We start from the raw sequence: 23,365 nt of genomic DNA on the forward strand, positions 1-23,365 counted from the left end.
TCTCTCTGGTTTTTGCCAATCATTTCATCAAAACTGTTTTTGTCAAGAACACCAGTCACCTTCTAACACTTGTCTTACCTGATCTATCAGCATTTTCATACCTAGTTCATCACTCCCTCCTCCTTGATACACACCCTCTCATGGCCATACTGTTCCCCTGCTGACCTTGCATTCTCTCCAAGGTGAGCCCTCCCCCCGCCCCACCCTCCACCCGCTGCTGCCGGAGCCACCGGGAGTGATGGCTGCCTGAGAGCAGGGCTGCTGCTACAAGACGTGAACCAGCAGGGCCTGCCCCACCTCATGACGCACTGCTCAGGACTCACACACTTCGAGGCCCCGCAGCTGCTGTGACACCCTCACCGAGCTCGTCCTTCCAGGGCTTCAACACCAGCACCACTACCCCTTTCCTCCGAGGTGTCCCCAGCATCAGTGTCAACCCTTTTGGAGCAGGCATCAGTGGCCTTAACATTCTGCAAAGAGTCTCCTCCTTCAGCCAGGAGCTGAGCCCTGAGTGCCCTGGCAAGAGAAAGAGCTGCCTTAACTGACCCTGCAGTGGTGGCCGGAGACCACGGCCAGGACCTAGAGAGCCTGAGGCTGGAATGCCATGCCCAGCGCTGGCAGCAGGTAGAGGGTACCGACAGGGGCGGCTGGAGGGAAGATGGCCTAGGCCGCTTTTGCTCTCCCCTGGCCACCTGCATCCCTCTCCAATCCCTCCCTCAGGAGCTGCCCTCCCACGTGAAGCGGGCCTGCAGGACCTTCCCTGCTGTGTGGGCCGGCACCGCCCCAGGACAGGACTGCCCAACCCCAGCCCTGGAACAGCTGTCCCTTCCCCAAACAGCAGAAGTACTTTGAGTTGGCGGTGCAGGTGTCCCAGGATGAGGACCCCTCCCCCCCAAGCGCATGTCACTCACGGGTGGCCGCTGAAGACCCGCAGAAGGTGCAGGAGGAGGAAGCAGCAAAAGAGGGCGCTGCTGCTGCAGGAGGCTGCAGACTCCGGGCTCGCCTTGGACTGGGGCCTTCCCCCGAAGAGGAACTGGAGCGCAAGCCGCCCTGCGCCAGCCCGGGCCCTGTCACAGGGTTCAGCCCCGTGTCCCCTCTGCCCTGGGAAGCAGCGCCCTGATGGTGACCTCCAAAGCTGAGTGGCGCCTTGGGGAGCGGCTCTGTGTCCAGAGCCCCTAGCTGCCCGTGTGCCTCAGCAGGCGCTGTTCCCTACCCACCTGCACGCCCTGCAGGCCCAGAGGTAAATCCATTTACACACAGGCATTATCCTAATTCCAAAACCAGATAAATACATTGCAAAGAAAGAAAATTGTAGACCAATATTCTTAATGAATTTGGGGATCATACGTTATGCCCCCAACCTGTGATGTCTGTCACTTCAGGTGTCACTGCAGGGGAAATGAGTGGTGTGGGTATAACAGCATCCCCCCAGCAGCACCCCCCCCCCCCACACACACCACGGAGGTTCATCTGCCTGCCAGCAACAAAAGCCAAACTCCAGGCAGGTGCTGGTGCAAAAGGAAGGGTTTTATTCAGGTGCTGCATGACCTGGGAGAATGGCAGACTCAAAGACCATCTCATCTTCCTGCTCAAGCCCCCAGTTCTTATAGCAATGAGGAGGGGAGGGCTCCCTCCATCCAGTTACCTTGGTAGCTTTTGGCATGCTGGGGGGGCCGGGAAAGCTGAAAGGGGGTTCCTAGCCATTCATTTTCCTAGCTCTCAGCTCACTCAGGCCCTATCCACTCATACTTACTAGCTTTGGGGGCTGTCAGACCTTATCCATTCATATTTCTAGCTTTTGGCACTTAGTGTAAGAACCTCCCCCTACCATCCTCTTAGCCAGTGGGGGAGACTCCCCACCTCTGACTGACCCTTTAAGGTAATATGGGCACTTTTGATCTTAGCAGCTCTCCCATTCCTTCTCCAGTGTCCCTGGTGTAAACAGCAGGAGGACTCACAGGTGCTGATGCCACAGCTCCCACCTGTGTGTATTTAGCTGGGCCAGGACCCCCGCTTCCTCTGGAGTTACTTCTCAGTTTGACAGAACCGCTCTTCTCTTTAACACTGCACAGTTACTTCCAAGGGCTGCAGGTCCTTCCAGGGAAGCAGGGGCCTCTGCCTGTGAATATGTTCATGGCCCTCAAGACAACATGGCCGACCCTGAGCAGATCGGGAAGTACCTGAGGGTCCAGGGTGAATCTGCCTTTGTTGGCCTTGGGTCCTGGAGCATCCTCTGTGCAGGGCCTTCTGTATGTGCCCCCCCCATCTCCGGAATCTTGGACAGTTAGTAGCTCCTCTGGCAGAACCTTGGTAAGGGCACCACTTCATCTCTCCCACCCCCTGCCCCACCCAACTGGCAGTTCCAAGTGTACCCTAGTAACAGGCTCAACAGTCAGCTCTTGGCTTTCAGCAGTGCTGTTGGCTACTGAAAGAGTTTGCTGGTATCTTGCTCTTGGTTCTTTCTGTTCAAGGACAGAATTCACCCAAGTGCTCAGTGGGCTGTTACCTGGCAGACTCTGTGTCAGACTCTGCTCACAGCCCCAACCCGGGGTACCTGGAGGCCAGCCCTGAGCTCACTACGCCCACAGTCTTTCATGGGTGCACCAGCAGCACCCAGTTGTCCATGCACCTCCATCTACTCCAAGGCCATCCTAGTTGGTTCCCATGCCCTGTTCCAGCATTCCTGAGAGTGTGTTTCGGGATCCCTCAGACTTTGTGCTTTTTCCTGGGGATCCTTAGCTCAATCTGCAAGCACTGCCTTCAGAGGGCCATGGAAAGAACAGAAAAAAGATAGCTGAGCAGGAGGAAGACCCCGCTGTCCCAGAGAAGCAGGCTGATCAAGGAAGGGGCCCTGATGGCTCTGGGGAAGCACAGTCTGCCTACAGGCCTCTGGGGGAACAGGGAGACCTCTCTTTCCTTGTGTCCAGACCTGGGTCTCAGCAGAGAATCCTCCACACACAGAGCCCGGAAGATGGTGCCACCGGAAACCCCAGGCTTCTGTGAGGAGCTCCTGTTCCCAAAGGGACGCCATGACCAGTTCCTACAGCTCCACTGGAGGTTTCCCATTAGTGGAGAGGAGGAGGCAGCTACTCACTTGCCACACCAGGCTGCCCCAGAAGTTAACAAAGACAGTGAGCCAGTGGGCCCTTCAGACTCCCTCCTCAGCTGCTGCAACTGCCCAAAGGAAGAGTCAGTCTGCAAAGGACCAAAGTAACACCCATAGGCAGAGACCACCCCTTAACCACTCACCTTCCCGTGACAGGCCCTGAAGATGGGATGTTCCTCTGCTGCCACACAGGTGAGGGGAACCTCTGAAGCTGCCACTGCCTCCCCATCTGGGTTACAGAGCCACGGGCGAAGACATCGATGCAGAGAAGTGAGCACTGTAGCAGTGAATCCGCAGTGCTCTGTGGGGTAAGGTGGAGGCCATCTCAGGTTGTGGTGCTCCAGAGCCTTTTCTTCTTCCACAAGGCCTGTTCCTTTCACTATTCCTAGCACCCCTTCATCCCCCAGCCTGCCAGTCACCTCTGCAGAGAGTGCTGGCCCCTCAGCGGGCACATCCACAGGCTTAGCATCCAAGCCAGCTACCGACATGGAGGTCACCCCAAGGGACACCATTCCACCTCCCTACAATCTTCTCTCAGGGATTCCCTCTGACTCTAGTGGAGGAGAACAGGCAACTGTGGCCCCAACCAAGGCCCCAACCTCTACTCCAGGCCAGCCAGCCCCGGGCAGCACCACACAGGCCACCTTGGGCACACAGGCCAGCATCAGGCTAGCCATTGCTGCCACCTCAACTGTAGGCCCCTCAGGCACAGCCACTCGGTGCTGTGGGGGAAGTTTGGGCCAAAACTCTCAAAGTGCTCTTGCCAGGGCACCCTCATAACCACCACATGCCCCAACCCTCACAACAACCCTGTGCGTGGAGGCACCACTGCCTGCATCTTGAGTCCGATCCTGGGAGGTGCCACAGTGCACGGTGCCCATCCTCCCAGCAGAGGCCTTGGCACCGCCAGCAGCCAGGCCTTGGCACCTCCAGTGCGGTGTGGGTCCCAGCCTTGACTTCCCAGCTACCCCTCCTCTGCTATGGGCACAGCAAGAACTGGTAGGACCTCCAGCCTACCAGTCACTTCAGTGGTCAGTGCGGGCCCTTCCTCAAGCACATCCACAGGCTCGGCTGCCCAGCCCACCTGTGACATGGAGGTCACCCCCATGGACACCACCCCACCTCCCTAGTTCTTCTCTTAGGGGCTCCTCTCTGACTGTAGTGGGGAGAGCCTTGCTGTTGAGGCCTTACCATCACTTTGCACAAAAACCCCTGGGCCATCAATTGAGTCCTTAAGCCCTTTGTATGCAAGGTGTCATGAAGACAATCATGAAACCCAAGTCAGTGTCACAGCACAGGCTTTGTTCAGTGGCCAGAGAGTGGTGAAAAGGGAGTTGGATCTCTCAAATGTACTTCTCTTTAGCTGTGGTCTGAGAGGTTGTACTATCTCTAACAGAAGGTTGGAAATGAAGGGGTGGTCCAGGCTAATAAGAGGGAGGGAATCTTTATGGTCACTGCAGAAACAAAGGACGAGCAGAATTGGTAAGGATCTGGATCAATGTGATGGCCTACTTTCTCTCTTATATGTGTGACTTGACAGGACACAAAATGTATAGCATGGCCTCTCAGGTGCTGATGTCATAGCTGCTATCTATCTTTGGCAGCTGGGCCAGGGCCTTTGCTACCCCAAGCTCCCCCTCAGCTTGACAGATCCCCCCTCTTCAGCACCACACAGGTATTTCTGCCTGGGCTTCACAGCCCCCCAGGCAAGCAGAGGCGCAATTACTTGTTTAGACTTGATAAATTAGAAGAACTCAGAATAATTTATTTAAGACTCTCCCATGTTGTCTGAAATAACTGTGTTAATTTTTATTGTTTAGTAGTATTCTATTGTATGAATTTACCACAGTTTGTTTACATGCCATGAAAGATGGTTTTTCTGACAGTTTTAGAATTTTTTTAATGCTAAGCATTCTAATAGGTAAACACTGTTATTCATTGGGGTATTAATGTGAACTTTTTAATGACTAATAATATGGAGCTTTTTTCATCCATATGAAAAAATATGGATGGAATATTTCCATCCATACATTTTCTTTGGGGCAGAATCTTTTTAAAAAATTTTTATTTAGTTATTTTTCAAGTACAGTTTTTTGTCTATTTCTCCCATCCCAGCCCCCCCCCGCCCCGTGCTCCCCACCTCCCTCCCATTTCCCCCCCCCAGTCCTCATCCCTGTGTCCTTCATACTTGTTCCTCCAAATCCCTACCCTTTTCCCCCCTTAAATTCCCTTCCCTCTCCCCTCTGGTCACTGTCCCCTTGTTCTCTATTTCAGTGTCTATGTTTTTAGGGGCAGAATCTTTTTATCTCTTGCTCCATTAAAAGAATGCAGTTGTTTGTTTAATTTAAGATATGCTTTTAACATATTCTGGCTATATATCTTTTATCAGAAGTGTGAGTCCTCCAATTTGCTTTTTTTTTCAATATTGCTTTGGATTTGGGGCTCTTTACAATTGCATGTGAATTTGATGACCAGCTTTTCTGTTCATGTAAAAAGGGGTGATTTGATTGAAATTGCATTGAATATGTACTCAGTTAGATAATATTGACATCTCAACAATTTGTCTTCTAATCCTTGAATACAGGATGTCATTCCCTTATTTGGACATTTTAAATTTCAACCATTCTTTATAGTTTTCAGAGTACAAGCCTTTCATATCCTTATTTAAGTTTTATTTCCAGGTATTCCTTTCTTTTAGATGCTATTGAAAATGGAATCGCCTTTTAATTTCCTTATGGATTGTCATTGTGGTGTATAGAAATGCAACTGATGTTTGCATGTTGATCTTATGGCCTGAAAATGTGTTCAATTTGTTTGGTACCACTAGCAGATTCATGGTGGGTTGTGTAGCAGGATATATATATATATATATATATATATGCAATCATGCCATTGGTGATATGGTTTTACTTTTTCTTTCAGATTTGGATGGCTTTTATATATTTTCTTCTCTAATTTTTCTGGTCAGAAGTTTAGTATAATGTTGAAGAGCAGTGGTGAAAACACACATCTTTATTTTGTTCCTGCTCTTAGTGGGAAAACTTTCCGTCTTTCAACATTATGTTTTTGTTATCTGTGGGGTTTCCATAGTTTACCTTTAAAATGTTGAGTCAGTTCCTGTCTATTCATGTTTTTCTCAGTGCTTTTTTAAATAATGAGTTTTAGATTTTATTAAATGTCTTTTCCATGTTTATTGAGGTGATCAATAATTTGATTTTATTAATGTATATTATATGGATTTATATTCTTATATTGACCTCCTCTTGCATTCCTGGGATAAATCCTACTCGTTCATGGTATATAATCTTTTTATATGCTTCAGATTCAGTTTGTTAGTATTTTGTTGAGAACTTTTTCATCTACATTCATATAAACCAGTTTGAACATCATAGTTTTTCTGTGGTGTCTTTTTCTGGCCTTGATATCAAAGAAATGCTGGCCTTATCAAATGAGTTAGGAAGATTTCCCTTCTATTCTATTTAGAAAGAGTTTGAGAAATATCAGAGTTAATCCTTCCTAAGTGTTTGATAGTGTTTTTCATCTTTTTTCTTTCTTCTTTTATCCTCACTCAAAGACATTTTTTTGTTGATTGTTAGAGAGGAAGGAGAGACAGAAACACTGATGCAAGAAAAAAGCATCAATTGGTTTTCTCCCATAAGCCCCCTGACCTGGCAACAAAGTCTCAACCTAGGTATACGCCCTGACAGGGCAGAAATCAAACCCACAACCTTTTAGTTATAGGATGACACTCCAACCAACAGAGTCACACCAGCCAGGGCTCAAGTCTGTTTTTAAATGTAAGTGTTTACTGCTACATATTTTTTCTCAGCACTGCTTTCTCTGCATCCCATAAGAAAGATATGTTGTGCCTTCCTTTTTCTTGATGTTTAAGCTCTTCCAGCATATTTAAGACAGTTGTTTGAAGTCTTAGACTTCTATTATTGGAACTTTCTCAGGAACTGTTTCAGTTAGTACATTTATTCCTATTAATGAGCCATACATTCCTAATTTTTTTCTAATTTGTTAATGCGTTATGATTTTCTTCTGGAAATTATGATGTTTTATTATTATAATGTAACTGTGGAAATTAGATTTCCCCTTGTCCAGGTTTGACTTTTTTGTTGTTGTTATTGTTGAAGGCTATGGTAGTCCTTTTTTTTCATGTGTTTGCTCAACTATTTTTACAGAGAATGTATTTCTTGCTATGAATGGTCACTGAAGGCTATTCCTTAACTTACATTCAGGCAGTGTTTTGACAAAGACTTCCTTGAATACTAGGAGCCAGAAAAAGAGAGAGTAAACATTTCCTAGTCTTGGCAGGTTGGCTGTGTTAGGACTCTTCCTCAGCACTTAGCCAGGCTTTCACTGCACCTTAGGGACCAGTCCAAAGTGAAAGCTGTGTCTTCAAAGATAATTTTTTGAGCAAGCATCTCAACCTGGGCATGTGTGTGCCTTTCTAAATTCCCCAAATGTATGTATGGGTGATTTTGAGTGCTCCAATTACCCAAGGAAGTTTTCTCCCCAACTTTTTCTCCTAGGCATTAGGAAATCTGCTTTGTGCCCCAACAATATTTTTTTTGCCCTTGGCAGCTGTGGGTTGTTTGGCCAGCTTAATGGTTTTAACCAATGCCTATAGCTTGTCTAGCATTCAAGTAGCTCTCAGACAGTAGAAGACACTTTTCACTATTGGAGATAATAAATATTTCATCATCTTACTATTTTATATTAGAAAGGATAGACAGTAATACCTTTTGAAAACCTATAATGCTCTAAATGTGAAAAACTGTTTTTAAAATATATATATATCATGAAAAGATAGCATGAGATCAACCCTCTTAAGTAAAAAAAAAAAAAAACCCACCCTGAATCTTAATATATCCTCTTGCATTGCAGTAAAAGTATAAATATCAAAGTTTTTTGGTATATACTTGAATTTAAATATTAAAGAGGTGTGGTATAATATATGCTGATTTTTACATGTATAAGACACATTAATATCTTAAAATTACCATCTAATTCTTTGAGGGACAATTTAATGTTTGAATTAGAGATATTTAACTTTTTAAAGAGTTTTTCAAGTTTTAGATCTGTTTTAACCTTTATAAGCTTCAAAATTATGTTCAGGTATATTTTTTTCTTATAAATCTTATAACAATTGAAAAATATAACTGTATTTTGCTAAGTATCAATGTGAAAATACAGGTAAGTATATTAAGATCTAAAACTAGAATTACAGTAGTAAATAAATAGAAATTTAAGCTTTTTTCTTTAATTGAGTATGCTGTAATAGTTTAAAAATCTATGGGTGTGGGAGGAAGATGGCAGTGAGATAGGTGGAAGCAGAGTCCACTTACCCCTGCACATGGGTGAAACATCTGGCCAATCTTCTCAGGCACAGAGCAAACAGCCAACAATACCCTAGCATATAAGAAGATTGGAGACCAAAAATTGTAGAGGAAATTGAAAAATCAGATGGTGGAAGCTGTGAACATCAGGATACCTGCTGGAAGGGGAAACCCAACAACAAAGAAATCACCAACAGATAACAACAGAAGGAGGTGAAGGAGGGAGTGGAAGCCACACTAACTTAACCCAGGACTTATCTGGAAATACAACTAAATGGTGGAGAAATTACTCAGAACAAACTGAACAAGAGCAAGAGAGAATCCTCAAATCCTTGTACACATGGAAGAACCAGCTCTCAACACAACCTGCCCATACCTGCAAAACAGATTACAAGAGGTAGTGGATGGAGTGACCTTCAGTTAACCAGCTGGAGAGAAGGACCCACCAAAGAAAGACCCAACAACAATCAAAACCCAAAGACATACAGAAAGCCAACATAAACGACAGCCCAAGACCAGCGAGCTCAGGAGATTAAGGAGACTGCACCATTGAATCTCACAGGTCTTCTACCATAGAAGTTCCCACCACAAACCCAGGGAGTCAGAACACATCAATTTGAGAACAAGAGGCTAAGAAGAAGAGTCTCACAAACAGCGGGAAGACAAAAAAAAAATCTCCAAATGAAAGAAAAGGAGGAGGCCATAGAAAGAATGCTAAATGAAATAGAGGCAACTGAGCTATCAGATATGGAATTCAAAGCAAGGGTTATTAGGAAGCTCAATGACCTCACAGAGAATTACCAGAAACTACAGGGAAACTATAATGAACTCATTGCAAACTGTATCAACATGAAAAAGGAAGTAGAAACTATCAACAAAGGCCAAGAGGAAATAAAGAATGCTATTTCTGAACTGAAGAACACAGTAGAAGGAATCAAAAGCAGACTCTATAAAACAGGATCACATCAGTGATCTGGAGGACAAGCTGAAAAAGAAAACACCCAGAAAGAGCACGAATAGGAAAAGAGGCTCAGAAAGAATGAAGAGGGGTTAAGGGAAATGCAGGACAACATGAAATGCAATATTTGTATAATAAGGATACCAGAAGGAGAAGAAGAAGAGCAAGGGATAGGAAACCTGTTTGAAAAAGTATTGATGGAAAACTTCCCTAATTTGATGAGAGAAAAAGTCACACAAAGTCCCAAGTCCCAATCAAGAGGAACCCAAAGAAGCCCACTTGAAGATAAATTGTAATTAAAATGGCGAAATTCCAAGATAAAGAGAGAATCTTAAAGGCAGCCAGAGAAAAACAGGAAGTAACATACAAAGGGAACCCAATAAGGTTAGCAGCTGACTTCTCAATAGAAATGCTCCAAGCCAGAAAGGAATAGCAAGAAATATTTTAAGTAATAAAAACCAGAAGGCTGCAACCAGGACAACTTATCCATAAAGGCTCTCAATTAAATTGAAAGGCCAAATAAGAAGCTTCCCAGACAAAAGAAGCCTTGAAGAATATACCTCCTCAAAACTAACTCTGCAAGAGATGCTAAAGGGCTTTCTTTAAGAACAGGAAGGAAAACAGTGAAAGAGAGAGGAACATAGGTATGAAAAAAATGGCAATGAATAAGTACCTGTAGATAATAACCTTAAATGGAAATGGATTAAATGCTCTAATCAAAAGACACAGAACAGCAGAATGATTAAGAAAACATGACCAACACATATGCTTCCTACCGGAGACCCACCTGAGAACAAAAGACCTACACAGACTGAAAATGAAGGGCTGGAAACAAATATTCCAAGCAAACAGAGAGGGGGAAAAAACTGAGTAGCAATATGCATATCAGACAGAATAGACTTCAAAAAAAGAGACATTAAAAGAGACCCAGAAGGTTACTTCATAATACTCAATTATGAAGGTCACTTCATAATTCTCTCTAGGGGAGAATCCATCAAGAAGGCATAAATATTGTAAATATATATGCACCCAACAGGAGTACCCAAATACCTAAAGAAAATCTTAGAGGACTTCAAGAAAGATATTGACAGCAATACAATTATAGTAGGGGATTTTAACATCCTACTGTCAAAAAAAAAAACAGATCTTCTAAACAAAATATCAACAAAGGTATTGTGGCATTGAACTAAACTCTAGATGACATGGGCTTAACTGATATATAGAGAGTGTTTCATCCCACAGAAGCTAAATACACATTCTTTTCAAGTTCACTTGGGACATTTTCAAAGATAGATCACATGGCCTCAACAAATTCAAGAAAAATGAAATCATATCAAGCATTTTCTCTGACCACAAGGGACTGAAACTAGAAACCAACCTCAAGGAAAAAAAAACCCCAAACACTCAAATTCATGGAGATCGAATAGCATGCTACTGGACAATGAATGGGTGAAGAATGAGATTAGGGAAGAAATCAAAAGGTTTCTGGAAACAAGTGAAAATGAACTCACAACAATTCAAATCTTATGGGACACAGTGAAGGCAGTCCTGAAAGGGAAGTTCATAGCATTACAGACCTACCTAAAAAAGATAGAAATACTTCAAACAAATAACTTAACCCTATGCCTACAAGAACTTGAGGAACAACAACAAAGACAGCCAAAAGCAAGTAGAAGAAAGGAAATAAGCAAGATCAGAGCAGAATTAAATGGCATAGAGACTAAAACCCAATTCTAAGGATCAGTGAATCCAGGAGCTGGTTCTTTGAGAAGATAAATAAAATTGACAAGCCTTTAAGTAGGATCATCAAGGAAAAAAGAGAGAGGACCCAAATAAACACAATCAAAAGTGAAAGAAGAGAGATTACAACTGATACCACAGAAATACAAAGGATAGTAAGAAATTACTATGAAGAACTATATGCTAAGAAATTTGAAAACCTAGGTGAAATGGACAAATTTCTAAAAAAATATAATCTTCCAAAACTGAATGGAGAAGAGGGAGAAAGCCTGAACAGACCAATAACAGCTGATGAAATTGAAACAGTAATCAAAAAGCTTCTGACACACAGAAGCCCTTAACCAGACAGTTTCACAGGAGAATTTTAAAAAACATTTATGGGAGAGCTGATCACCATCCTCAACAGATTACTGCAAAAAAGTCAAGAAGCTAGAAGACTCCCAAACTTTTTTATGAAGCCAGCATCATACTAATCACAAAATCAGATAGAGAAATAACAAAGATTATAACAAAGAAAGAAACCTTCAGGCCAATATTGCTAATGAACATAGATGCTAAAATTGTCAACAAAATATTGGCAAACCACATCCAGCAATACGTTAAAAAGATTGCACACCGTTATTAAGTGGGATTCACCCCAGGGATGCAAGGATGGTACAATATTTGCAAATCAATAAACATAATACACCATATAAACAAAATGAAAGACAAAAATCACATGATCATATCAATAGATGCAGAAAAAGCAGTTGATAGGGTATAGCACCCACTTATGATAAAAACACTCAGCAAAGTGGCAATAGAGGGAGCATTTCTCAACATAATAAAGGCCATATTTGAGAGACCTACATCATACTCAGCAGGCAAAAACTTAGAGGTTTCCTGCAAGATCAGGAACAAGACAAAGATGCCTACTTTCACCACTCCTATTCAACATAGTACTGGAAGTCCTGGCCACAGCAATCAGATAAGAAAAAGAAATAAAAGAAATCCAAATTGTGGAGGAGAAAGTAAAACTGTCATTGTTTGCAGATGACATGATAATGTACATAGAAAATCCTATAGACTCCACCAAAAAATTACTTGACCTAATAAATGAATTTGGCAAAACAACCAGATACAAAGTCAATACCCAGAAATTAAAGGAATTTTTGTACACCAACAATGAAATATCAGAAACAGAAATCAGGAAAAAAATCCCATTCGGTACAGCAACAAGAAAAATAAAGTACCCGGGAACCAACCTAACCAAGGAGGTAAAAGGCTTCTACTCAGAAAACTATACAACACTGAATAAACACATTAGGGAAGACAAATGGAAGCACTTACCATGCTCATGGATTGGAAGAACTAACGTCACCAAAACGGCCTTACTACCCAAAGTGATTTATAGATTCAATGAAATACCTATTAAAGTACCCATGACATATTTCACAGATAATGAAAAAACATTTAAGAAATTTATATGGAACCATAAATGACCCCGAATAGCTGCTGCAATTTTGAGAAAGAAGAACAAAGCAGGAGGGATCACAATACCTGATATCAAACTGTATAACAAGGCCGCTGTAAGCAAAACAGCCTGATCCTGGCATAAAAACAGGTACATAGACCAATTGAAAAGAACAGAGAGCCCAGAAATAAATCCAAGTCTCTATGGTCAATTCATATTTGACAAAGGGGGCAGCAATGTAAAATGAAGTAAAAATAGCTTCTTCAACAAATGGTGTTGGAAGAACTAGACAGCTATGTGAAAAAAATGAAACTCAAGCACCAACTTACACCATACACCAAAATAAATTCAAGGTGGATAAAAGACTTAAATATAAGTTATGACAACATAAAAGTCCTAGAGGTAAACATCTTCAGGAAAATCTCAGATATTCCACACAACAATATTTTCACAGATGTATCCCCTAGAGCAAGGGACATAAAGGAAAGAGTAAACAAATGAAACTTCATGGAAATAAAAAGCTTTTGCATGGCTTAAAAAAAACAGCATTAAAATGAAAAGAGAACCCACTATATAGGAAAAAATTTGCCAATAATACCTCGGACAAGGGTTTAATCTCCAAAATATATAAAGAACTCACACAACTCCACTCTAGGAAGACAAAAAACCCAATTAAAAAATGGGCAAAAGACTTGAACAGACACTTCTCCAAGGAGGACATATAGAGGGCCCAGAGACATATGAAAAGATGCTCAGCATCACTAGCCAGCAGAGAGATGCAAATAAAAAGCACAATGAGATACCACCTCACACTGGTCAGAATGGCCATCAAAAACAAAGCAACAAACAAGTGTTGTAGAGGATGTGGAGAAAAGGGAACCCTAGTGCACTGCTGGTGAGAATGCAGACTGGTGCAGCCACTCAGGAAAAGAGTATGGAATTTTCTCAGAAAATTGAAGATGGAACTGCATTTGGACCCAGCAATTCCACTGCTGGCATTATGCCCTAAGAAACCTGAAACACCAATCCAAAATAACCTATGCACTTCAATGTTCATAGCAGCACAATTTACAACAGCCAAGTGCTGGAAGCAACCTAAGTGCTCATTAGCAAGTGAATGGATCAAAAAACTGTGGTATATTTACTCAATGGAGTACTACACAGCAGAGAGAAAGAAGAAGCTCCTACCTTTTGCGAGAGCATGCATGAAACTGGAAAGCATTATGCTGAGTGAAATAAGCCAGGCAGTGAGGGGCAAATACTATATGATCTCACCTTTAACTGGAACATAATCAACAAAGAAAAAAGCAAACAAAATATAACCAAAGACATTGAAATTAAGAACAATCTGACAATAGCCAGAGAGGAGGGGGAAGGGGACAGTGGGGAGAAGGGTTTTCAGGTACTACTCTAAAGGACACATGGACAAAATCATGGGGGAGGGTGGAAGCAAGAGAGGAAGGTGGGTCTTGCTGGGTTGAAAGGAGGGGTGGGGAAAATTCAAACTGTAATTTTAAGTAATTAAAAACAAAATCTAACTATGTCATAATGAGGGAGTCTGTTAGAATTTAAATTAAAACATTGTAGGATTTAAAATGGAAGAAATAATTTACTTCTAACTTGTTTGGTAGTGAGAGTGAGATGAGTCAGTGCCTGTAAAAGGCACCTAACAACTTTTTGAAAGTTTTATTTCACAGACTTAACTAATACATGTCATAAGTAATTCCATTCTTGACTAATTTCTATTTTAGGAAATTAACCATTTTCTCTCAGTGTTTCTGACGCCCTTCCATTGACAAGTCTTGAAGGACTGAAGAATCTTCAAAGACAACCCGAAGACCATAAAGATCTGATGATGGAGCTTATGAGAGCATCTCAGGATACTAATATTGTTTTATTTTTAATTTTTCTTAATGTTTATTTTTTAATTTTTGTTTTTTAGAGATATGGGAAGGGAAGGAGAAAGAGGAGAGAAATATCAAACCTACGGCTTAGGCCCTGACCAGGAATGAAACTGGTGACCTTTGGCTTTGGGTGATGATGCTTAACCAAGTGAGCCCTACTGGTCAGAGCTCAGGGTACTAATTTTATAGAGGCAGGTCATTTGTGCCTGTTTCTTTCCAAAAGAATCTTTTATAAATTCATGCTCTGGGTTTAATTGCCATGAACTTTTCCTCTCATCATTTAGTTCAGACCCTCATTGTTTCTCATCTAACAACAAAAGTCTTAATGGTCTCCTTATCTTGAACTACTCTCACTTTATCCATCCTACACCTCCACTAGAATGATGTCTCCAAACCCAAACATGGTCATGTTATTTTACTGCTTAAAATGTGTCAACTTCTTGCTGCCTAAAAGGAACAAGAGTTCCTCAGAGCCAGACACACAAGGTAATCTCTGTCTGCCTACTGCTCCAACTTCCTTCCTTCTTTCTTTTTTCCAACTTATTGAAATAAAAAAGAAATTTTTCTCATTTTTAACATCATTTAAGTATGTGTGTATGAATATATAATATATGTGTGTGTGTTGTGTGTTTGTATACACACATATGAACATATTTTTCTAGAGTTATTTCACTTAAGAAAACAGTTTTATGTAGATTTCAGTTTTGATGTTATACTATTATACTTGGGGGAATCTTTTCATACTTATGTTTTGATTTTCATATTCCTGTGTCCATTAAGTTTATATTTCTATTGTGTTCTCCTTATCCTAAGTATTTTTAATTTTATTTATTTATTTTTAGAGAAGAGAAAGGAGGGAGAAAGAGAGGAAGAGAAACATCAATATGTGGTAGCCCCTCACGCACCCAATACTGGGAACCTGGCCCATAACTCAGGCACGTACGCTGACTAGGAATTGAACCGGTGACCTTTTGGTTTGCAGGCCGATGCTCAATCCTCTGAGCCCCACCAGCCAAGGCCTAAGTATTTTTTAAATCTAATTTTGGTCTAAGCCATCTGAATTCAGAGTTTCTAATGCATTCGTATATATGTATATATGTACACATATATATATATACACACACACATACACACACGCATATATAATATGAACAACTCTATCTTTTATTCTTCTCATTTGTAGGGGTATTTTATTTGTCTACATGTGTCATGTTTAATATAGCCACTAGTTGTTTGGAGTTACTTAAATTTGAATGAATTAAAACTTAATAAAATTTAAAATTTGATGTCTTCATTGTACCAGTACCACATGTTCTCAGTAGTAACATGAAGCTAAGTTGCTGTCATTGGAAATATTATAGAATATTTCCATCATTGTAGAAAATTCTATTTGGCAATGCTATTTTAGACTAAATGCTAGAGGTTAAAAAACAAGCATGCACCCAAGTTTCTTTTTTTAGTTTAATGTTGAGTGATTTTTGTGTCTCTGTTTGTGATTTTGCTAAGGCATTAACTTCTCCGTACAACTTAAAACATTTTTCTCTTTCTGTTTGCTAAATGTTGTTGATCACTTTTACATAATTTTATTATAGAGAAGTTCAAATGCATTTACTTCATCTTATTTTATTATTATTTTATTAAATGTATAGTCTATTGGTTAATAGGATTACATAGGTTTTAAGTGTGGGAGTCTATGATATATCATCATAGACATTGCATATGGCATTGTATGCCCACCACCCAAAGTCAAATCTTCTGTCACCATATACTGACCCCCCCTCTACTCTTCACCATCCCTTCAACACTCCTTCCCTCTGGTAACTGCCGTACTGATGCGGACCCCGGCTCGTTGGGTCCGTGACATTGTGGATGGGGGAAAGACATTCACACAGACTACTGAGTCCTATGGAGGAAAAGGGCCGGCATGGCTTATTCTCTCAAGGGGAGCAAAAAGCCACAGCCTTTGCCATGACCGGCCTTTATTAGGTTTCTTGGCACATTACATTATGGTTCTTATTTACTATGCCCATGTTGCTTTAGGTAGTTACTTTTTACGGAAAACAAAGGAGCCAATGCTGCTAATTACAGCACAGAAGAGGTATATTTGCAAGTGAAAAGGGAAAAGTAATTGAACCAGTTACACTAGTCCTTGAAATGTTTAGCATGGATTTTAGAGTTATTTTGCAGTAAATGTTTGCCACAAATTCGGGTGAGGGAGTTCCCAGCAAAAAGCAAGACTCAAAGTGGCCAAGGCACATCGTAGGCCTGATTCCCCACAGGAGAACCTATTCATGGGTGTGGGTCCTGTGCATCTCTGAGTGGGAGCTGGGCCCACGCCACGCACAATGGTTTCCTACACCATACTGTTGCCTCTGTCTATGAGTTTTTGTTTGTTTGTCTTGTTTGCTTATTTGTTGCTTTCAGTTATAAAACTTGTATCTCACATATGAGTTCTCGACTTTTTTTGCTTGACTTATTCTGCTTAGCATGATATTCTCAAGATCCATCCATGGCAGTATTTTATCTTTTGTTATGGCTGAGTAGTATCCCATTGTATGAATGTACCACGTCTTCTTTACCCTGTCATCTATCAAGGGGCACTTCAGTTGTTTCCATGTCTTGGTCACTGTGAGGATGCTGCAGTGACCACAGGGCAGATATATTTTTTGGAATAAATGTTTTCTAATTTGGGGGGTAGATACCCAGAAGAGGGGTTGCTGGGTCATATGGTAACTCTTTTCTTAATTTTTTGAGCAACCTCCCCACTGTTTCCCATAGTGGCTCTCAGTTTACATTTCCACCAACAGTGAATGATGGTTCTTTTTTCTCCACAGCCTCTCCAACAATTGTTATTAGTTGTGTTGTTGATAATGGCCATTCTAACAGGTGTGAGGTAGTATCTCATTGTAGTTTTTGTTTGCCATTTTCTGATATTTAATGAAGTTGAGCATCTTTTTAATGTATCTGTTGGCATTTGTATGTCTTCTTGGGAGAAGTGTCTGTTCAGATTCTCTGACCTTTTCTTAATTGGATTGTTTTCTTTTGTTTTTGAGTTATATGAGTTTTTTTTATATATTTTTTATATTAATCTCTTATCAGAACTGTTGTTTGCAAGTATCTTTTCCCATTTGGTTAGTTGCCTTTTTATTTTGTTGATGGTTTCTTTTGTTGTGCAGAAGCTTTTTACTTTGCTATAATCCCATTCTTTTCTTTTACTTCCCTTAACTTTGGGGTAAAATTCTTAAAATCTTCTCTAAGACTAAGGTCCATAACTTTAGTTACTATTTTTAATATAATTTATTGTCCAAGGTATTATATTTAAATCTTTGGTTCATTTTGAATTAATTTCTATATGGGGAAACCTGTAGTCTAGTTTTACTCTTTTGTATATGGTTTTCTAATTTTCCCAGAACTATTTATTGGAGATGCTTTCTTTTCTCCACTGTATGTTTTGACTCCTTTGTTGGAAATTACTTGCCCATACACATGGGGTTTGGTTCTGGGTTCTCAATTTTGTTCCATTGGTCTATGTGTCTTCTGTTTTTCTGCCAAGGCTATGCCATTTGGATTATCATTGCTTTGTATTATAGTATAATTTGTGGGAGTGTGATACTGCCGGCTTTGTTCTTTTTTCTCAGGATTTCATTGGTCATTTAGGGTCTTCTGTAATTCCATACAAATCTGCTGATTTTTAAAATATTTCTTTAATGAATGCTATTGGGATTTTGATGGGGATTGCATTAAATCTGTATACTGCTTTGGGTAATATGGCCATTTTTACTATGTTGAGTGTTCCAGTCCATGAACATGGAATATCTTTCCATTTCTTTGTGTCTTCTTCAGTCTCTTATATTGTCTTGTAGTTTTTAGTGTATAGGTTCCTCACATCCTTTGTTAAGTTTATTCCTAGGCATTTTATTTTTGTTGCAATTACAAAAGGATTTTTTTTCATTTCTTTTTCTGAAATTTCACTGTTAGTATTTAGAAATGCAATGGTTTGGGGGTTTTTTCCCCCCAAGGCTGAGAAACGTCCAGTGGGGTATACAGTTAGGAAGATGCTCTAAATTTGGTTCTGAAGCTTCCTACTGAGGGAGGGTAGTTCTCAGCTGCCTACTACTCCTGGGGTAAAAGCCCCGGGCTTCTGTGCAGACTGGGTTACCTGGGCAGCCAAGCGGGGACAGGACAGACCCTTGCGGCCTAGGCTGGACCTGACCTGGTTCTTGGGCTCACTCTCCATTGCCTGGGGCTTTGCGGTGGATGACGCTGGGTCTTGGTGAGGGGGCTTCTTCATGAAGTCCTAGGCCTGTCGGAGATGTTTCCTCTTGACTCTTCTCGACTGTGTAACGACACCAGATGCCCTGAGAGAGGAAATCCGCTGGGATAGCAGGGGGCGCCTGGACTTCCTGGGGAAGGCTTTGGTCGGCTTCTCAGTGGATGCCACCACCACCTCCTCAGACTTGCTTCCAGCCCTTTCTCAGGCCGGGCAGTCCCAGGTTGCTGACAGCGGTCACAGGACCATGTGGTTTGGGTTGTCACAGTGCACTGACTCTGCCTTTGCTGTCACCAATCGGTCCAGTTCCTCACGTCCTCCTGTGTGCTGTCTCTCCCTATCCGCCTCCGCAAGTGCTCCTGGTGGCCCTCCTCCCAGAGCTGCTTCTGCCTTGCTTGAGCCGCTGCTTGATCTCCTCCTGGGCAACCTTCTTCTGCTCCACCTCGAAGATTGGAAGCCAGTCAAGTACTCGCACCGCTTTTCCTCGTGGGAGCTGAGCAGAAGCCAAGCTGATGCCCATCTCGCTTCTTCTTGTTGCTACCCTTAACTGGGAGTCTGCCCAGGTTCACCCTCAACAAACGCAATAGGAATGCAATCTATTTCTGTACACTGATTTTATATCTTGCAAATTTACTGCATTGGCTTATTTTTCTAAGTTTTTTTTGAGGGGGTGGAGTCTTTAGGGTTTGCTACCTAAAGAATCATCTCATCTGCAAAAAAATGACGTTTACTTTTTCATTCCGAATTTGGATATTGTTTATTTGTTTCTCTTGCCTGATTGCTCTGACTAGGACTTCCAGTAGTATTGTGTGGAATAACAGTGGTGAGAGCGGACATCCTTGTCTTGTTCTTGAGCTTAGAGGAAAAATTTTTGCCTTTTTACCATTGAGCAGGATATGAGCTGAGGGTTTGTTATACATGGCTTTATTAGGTTGTGGTACTTTCCTGGTTACGCATTTCATTGAGGGTTTTCATAATAAATGGATGTTGTATCCTGTCAGGTGTTTTTTCTGCACCTATTGGATATGATCATATAATTTTAATCCTTTGGTTTGTTAATCAATGTGGTATATCACATAGAGTTATTTGCATATGTTGGAACCATCCTTGTGTCCCTGGAATGAACCCTATTTGATCAGTATTGTATTGAATATTATCTTTTTTTCTTTAGGATTTTTGTATCTGTATTCATTAGAGATACTGGTCTATAGTTTTCTTTTTTATGTGTTATCCTTACCAGGTTTTGGTAGTAGAGTTATGTTGGCTTCCTAAAATGAGTTGGGAAGCATTGCCTCTTCTTCACATTTTTGGAGGAGTTTGAGAAGGATAGGTATCCAGTCTTCTTTAAATACTTGGTATAATTCACTAGTGAAGCCATCTCGTCCTGGGCTTTTAACTTTTTGTTTATGTCAATTTCCTCACTGCTGACTGGTCTATTTAGATTTTCCAGTTCATTGTGATTCAGTCTAGAAAGGTTATATGTTTCTAGGAACTTATCCATTTCTTTTAGGTTATTGAATTTGATGCCATATACTCTTTCATAGTATTCTTGTATGATCCTCTGTATTTCTGTGGTGTGTGTGTAACTTCTTTTTTTTCCCCATTTTTGGTTTTGTTTGAATCTTTTGTCTTATTTCCTTAGTGAGTCTAGTAAGAAGTTAGTTAATTTTATTAATCTCTTCAAAGAACCAGCTCTTTGTTGCATTAATTTTTTGTATAGTTTTTTTGTTTTCTATTTCATTTAATTCTGCTGTAATTATTATTTTTATTTTTATTTTTCACTCCTCACTTGAGGATATGCCTACTGATTCTTGAGAAAGAAGAAGGAAGGGAGAGAGAGGGAGAAACATCGATGTGAAAGAAAAACATCAACTGGTTGCCTCCCTTACGCACCCTGACTAGGGATTGAACCTGAAACCAAGGTATATACCCTGACTGGAAATTGAACCCATGACCCTTTGGTGTATGGAATGACATTCCAGCTAACCAAGCCTCCCCGGCAGGGCCAATTTAATTTTTATTATTTCCTTTATTCTGCTGACTTTAGGTTCCTTTTGTTCTTCTTTTTGAGTTCTTTAACACATAATGTTAGATTATTTACTTGGAATTTTTCTTGTTTCTTGATATAGGCATGTAAAAATATAAAATTCCCTCCTACTACCACTTTCGCTGCATCCAGAAAGTTTTGATATGACATATTGTTATTCTTATTTGTTTTTTTAAAATCTTTTGATCTCACTTTTTATTTCTTTTTTTGACTTGATTGTTCTTTAATAGCTTGTTGTTTGATCTCCCCATATTTGTGTTTTTTTCCACTTCCTTTTGCAGTTGATTTCTAATTTCAAACATTGTGGTTAGAGGATATGCTTGATATCACTAATACTATTGTTGATTTTTAAAAAGATTTTGTGTAATTATTTATTTTAGAGTAGGGGAAAGAAAGAAGAAAGAGAAGGAGAGAAAGATCAATGTGTGGTTGCTTCTCATGTCCCTTACTGGGGACCTGGCCTACAATCCAGGCAAGTGCCCTGACTGGTCATCGAACCAGCGAACCTTTGGTTTACAGGGTGGCACTCAATCCACTGAGCCACACCAGCCAGGGCAGCATTCCTAAAATTTTTAAGTGCTCATGATTTAAAACCTTTTCAAAAGACTTTATTTCAGTTTTCTGGTCAGATAATTTTAATATGTAAACATATGGTAAAGAGAGTGCTGTCTCCATTGTAGTTTCATTTTTTCAAAACCGCTCCTAGATAACCCACAAGATGGCACAGTGGGGATGCTCACAGTCCGCTGGTGGCCGTTATCCAAGACAGCATCCACTCACACTGAAAAAAGGGAAGTTGCAGGTAAACTCCTTGGCTGAATGACTGTGAGCTCTGAGTATTTGTTTGAGTGGTCATTTCATAATATTTTCAATATGAATAAAAGCTTGTCATTTGGGATATTGAAGAACTGTGAGATGCTGGCTAAGCAATATTTCTATTTCATTCAAGTATCCCAAAGCCACCCTCTTTCATATTTTTCTTTCTTAGACATTCATATATATATATGTGTGAACAAATATATATGAAGTAAAAAGTTACTCACTTACACATGTGCATAGCTGTCCATCTGAAAATGATGCCCGGTAAATATTTAGGAAAATCAGATATACCTGTTATAGCAAAGTCGTAAATAAATTGAATTCTAGTATATATTATAACAAACTATAGAAAACTATAGATCTCTAAAAGTATAGTCTTATGGTATATATTATAAATGACTGGTGCTCTATATATTTTCATATGACAGAAATAAGAATGAGGATTTGAAGTAGTGGATTAAAGTAAAATATTTAGAAAAGGGAAAAAAAGAAAAAAAAAAAAAAAAAAAAAAAAAAAAAAAAAAAAAAAAAAAAAAAAATTCTATTCAAGTCTTTTACTATCACCATGTTGGGTAACCTAATGTAGGGTAAACAGCCAATATCCTGCCTAGTGTAAATATTTAGATTTGATGATCACAGGAGGGAAAATCACTTTAAAATCAGCTTGAATTTTTCATCATAATGTGCTTCAAATAAGAAAAATGGGAGGAGCAAGAGCTGCTTCACAGGCATTACTACCTTTCTATGGAGTCTTTCTTAACATCTCATCGGGGACCCAGTATCTAGGGTACTTACTTTTCTGGTAATATTTTTTATTGAAAAATACCTTGTATTAGGAAAGTGTACAGATTATAAGCACACAACTTGAAGAAGTTTCACGAGTAGAACACACCTATGCATCTAGCCCTCAGACCAAGAAACAACTTCCATAGTTGGAAGTTGACCCCTTCCATAGACCCCTTTTGTCCATAGTAGCACTGGTTCTGGGGACAAACCACATTTGCTACAAGAACCCTAAGTGACTTTCTTGCACAGCAGAAAATCTTTGTACCTACAACTAACATCATACTTAATGGTAAGAAATTGAGTATTTTCTCTCTCAAATCAGGAATGAGAAAAGCTTGCCCACTTTCCCTCTTCTATTGAGTATTATATCAGAAGTTTGAGCCAGAGCAATTGAACCAGAAAAAGAGATACAAATTATCAAATTGGAAAAGAAGAATTAAAATTATTTCTATTCACAGGTGGTACATAATATATATAAATAAATATAAAATATTCATAAATCTATAATATAAATAATTATACAAATATTTGTATCTAAAATTGAATATTATTTATAAATATATATTCATAAATATGTTTATGTACATAAATAGTAAAATAAAATAAATACTTATTTATTTATATATCCAGATACTCTACCCGAAAGTTACTATAATAGAAAAAAATAAATGAATGTAGCAAAGATAAAGGACTCAAGATCAACACACAAAATTCAATAGTGATTCTGTACACCAGCAGTGAACAGTCCAAAGAAGAAATTGCATTTCATTTACTATTTAATTTATAATAGCACCTAAGAATTATACTTGCAGATAAATTTAACCAAGAGGGTAAAAGACTTGTATACATTCTGTTTGTTAGAAGTGCATCACTAGGGACAGCCCACACTCAAGAGGACAGAGTAACTAGGCTTCACCTTTTGAAGGGAGAACTGTCA

The 23,365-nt window shown here is 40.3% G+C and overlaps 1 pseudogene; it reads right to left on the reverse strand.

Moving 5' to 3' along the window:
• Positions 1 to 18,608: 18,608 nt before the first annotated feature.
• Positions 18,609 to 20,277, reverse strand: LOC119061182 (nucleolar protein 12-like; annotated as a pseudogene).
• Between the last annotated feature and the right edge of the window lie 3,088 nt (positions 20,278 to 23,365).

The sequence above is a fragment of the Artibeus jamaicensis genome, unplaced genomic scaffold, assembly GCF_021234435.1.
Source record: "Artibeus jamaicensis isolate MK-2021 breed Jamaican fruit bat unplaced genomic scaffold, CSHL_Jam_final contig_585, whole genome shotgun sequence".
NCBI lineage: Eukaryota > Metazoa > Chordata > Mammalia > Chiroptera > Phyllostomidae > Artibeus > Artibeus jamaicensis.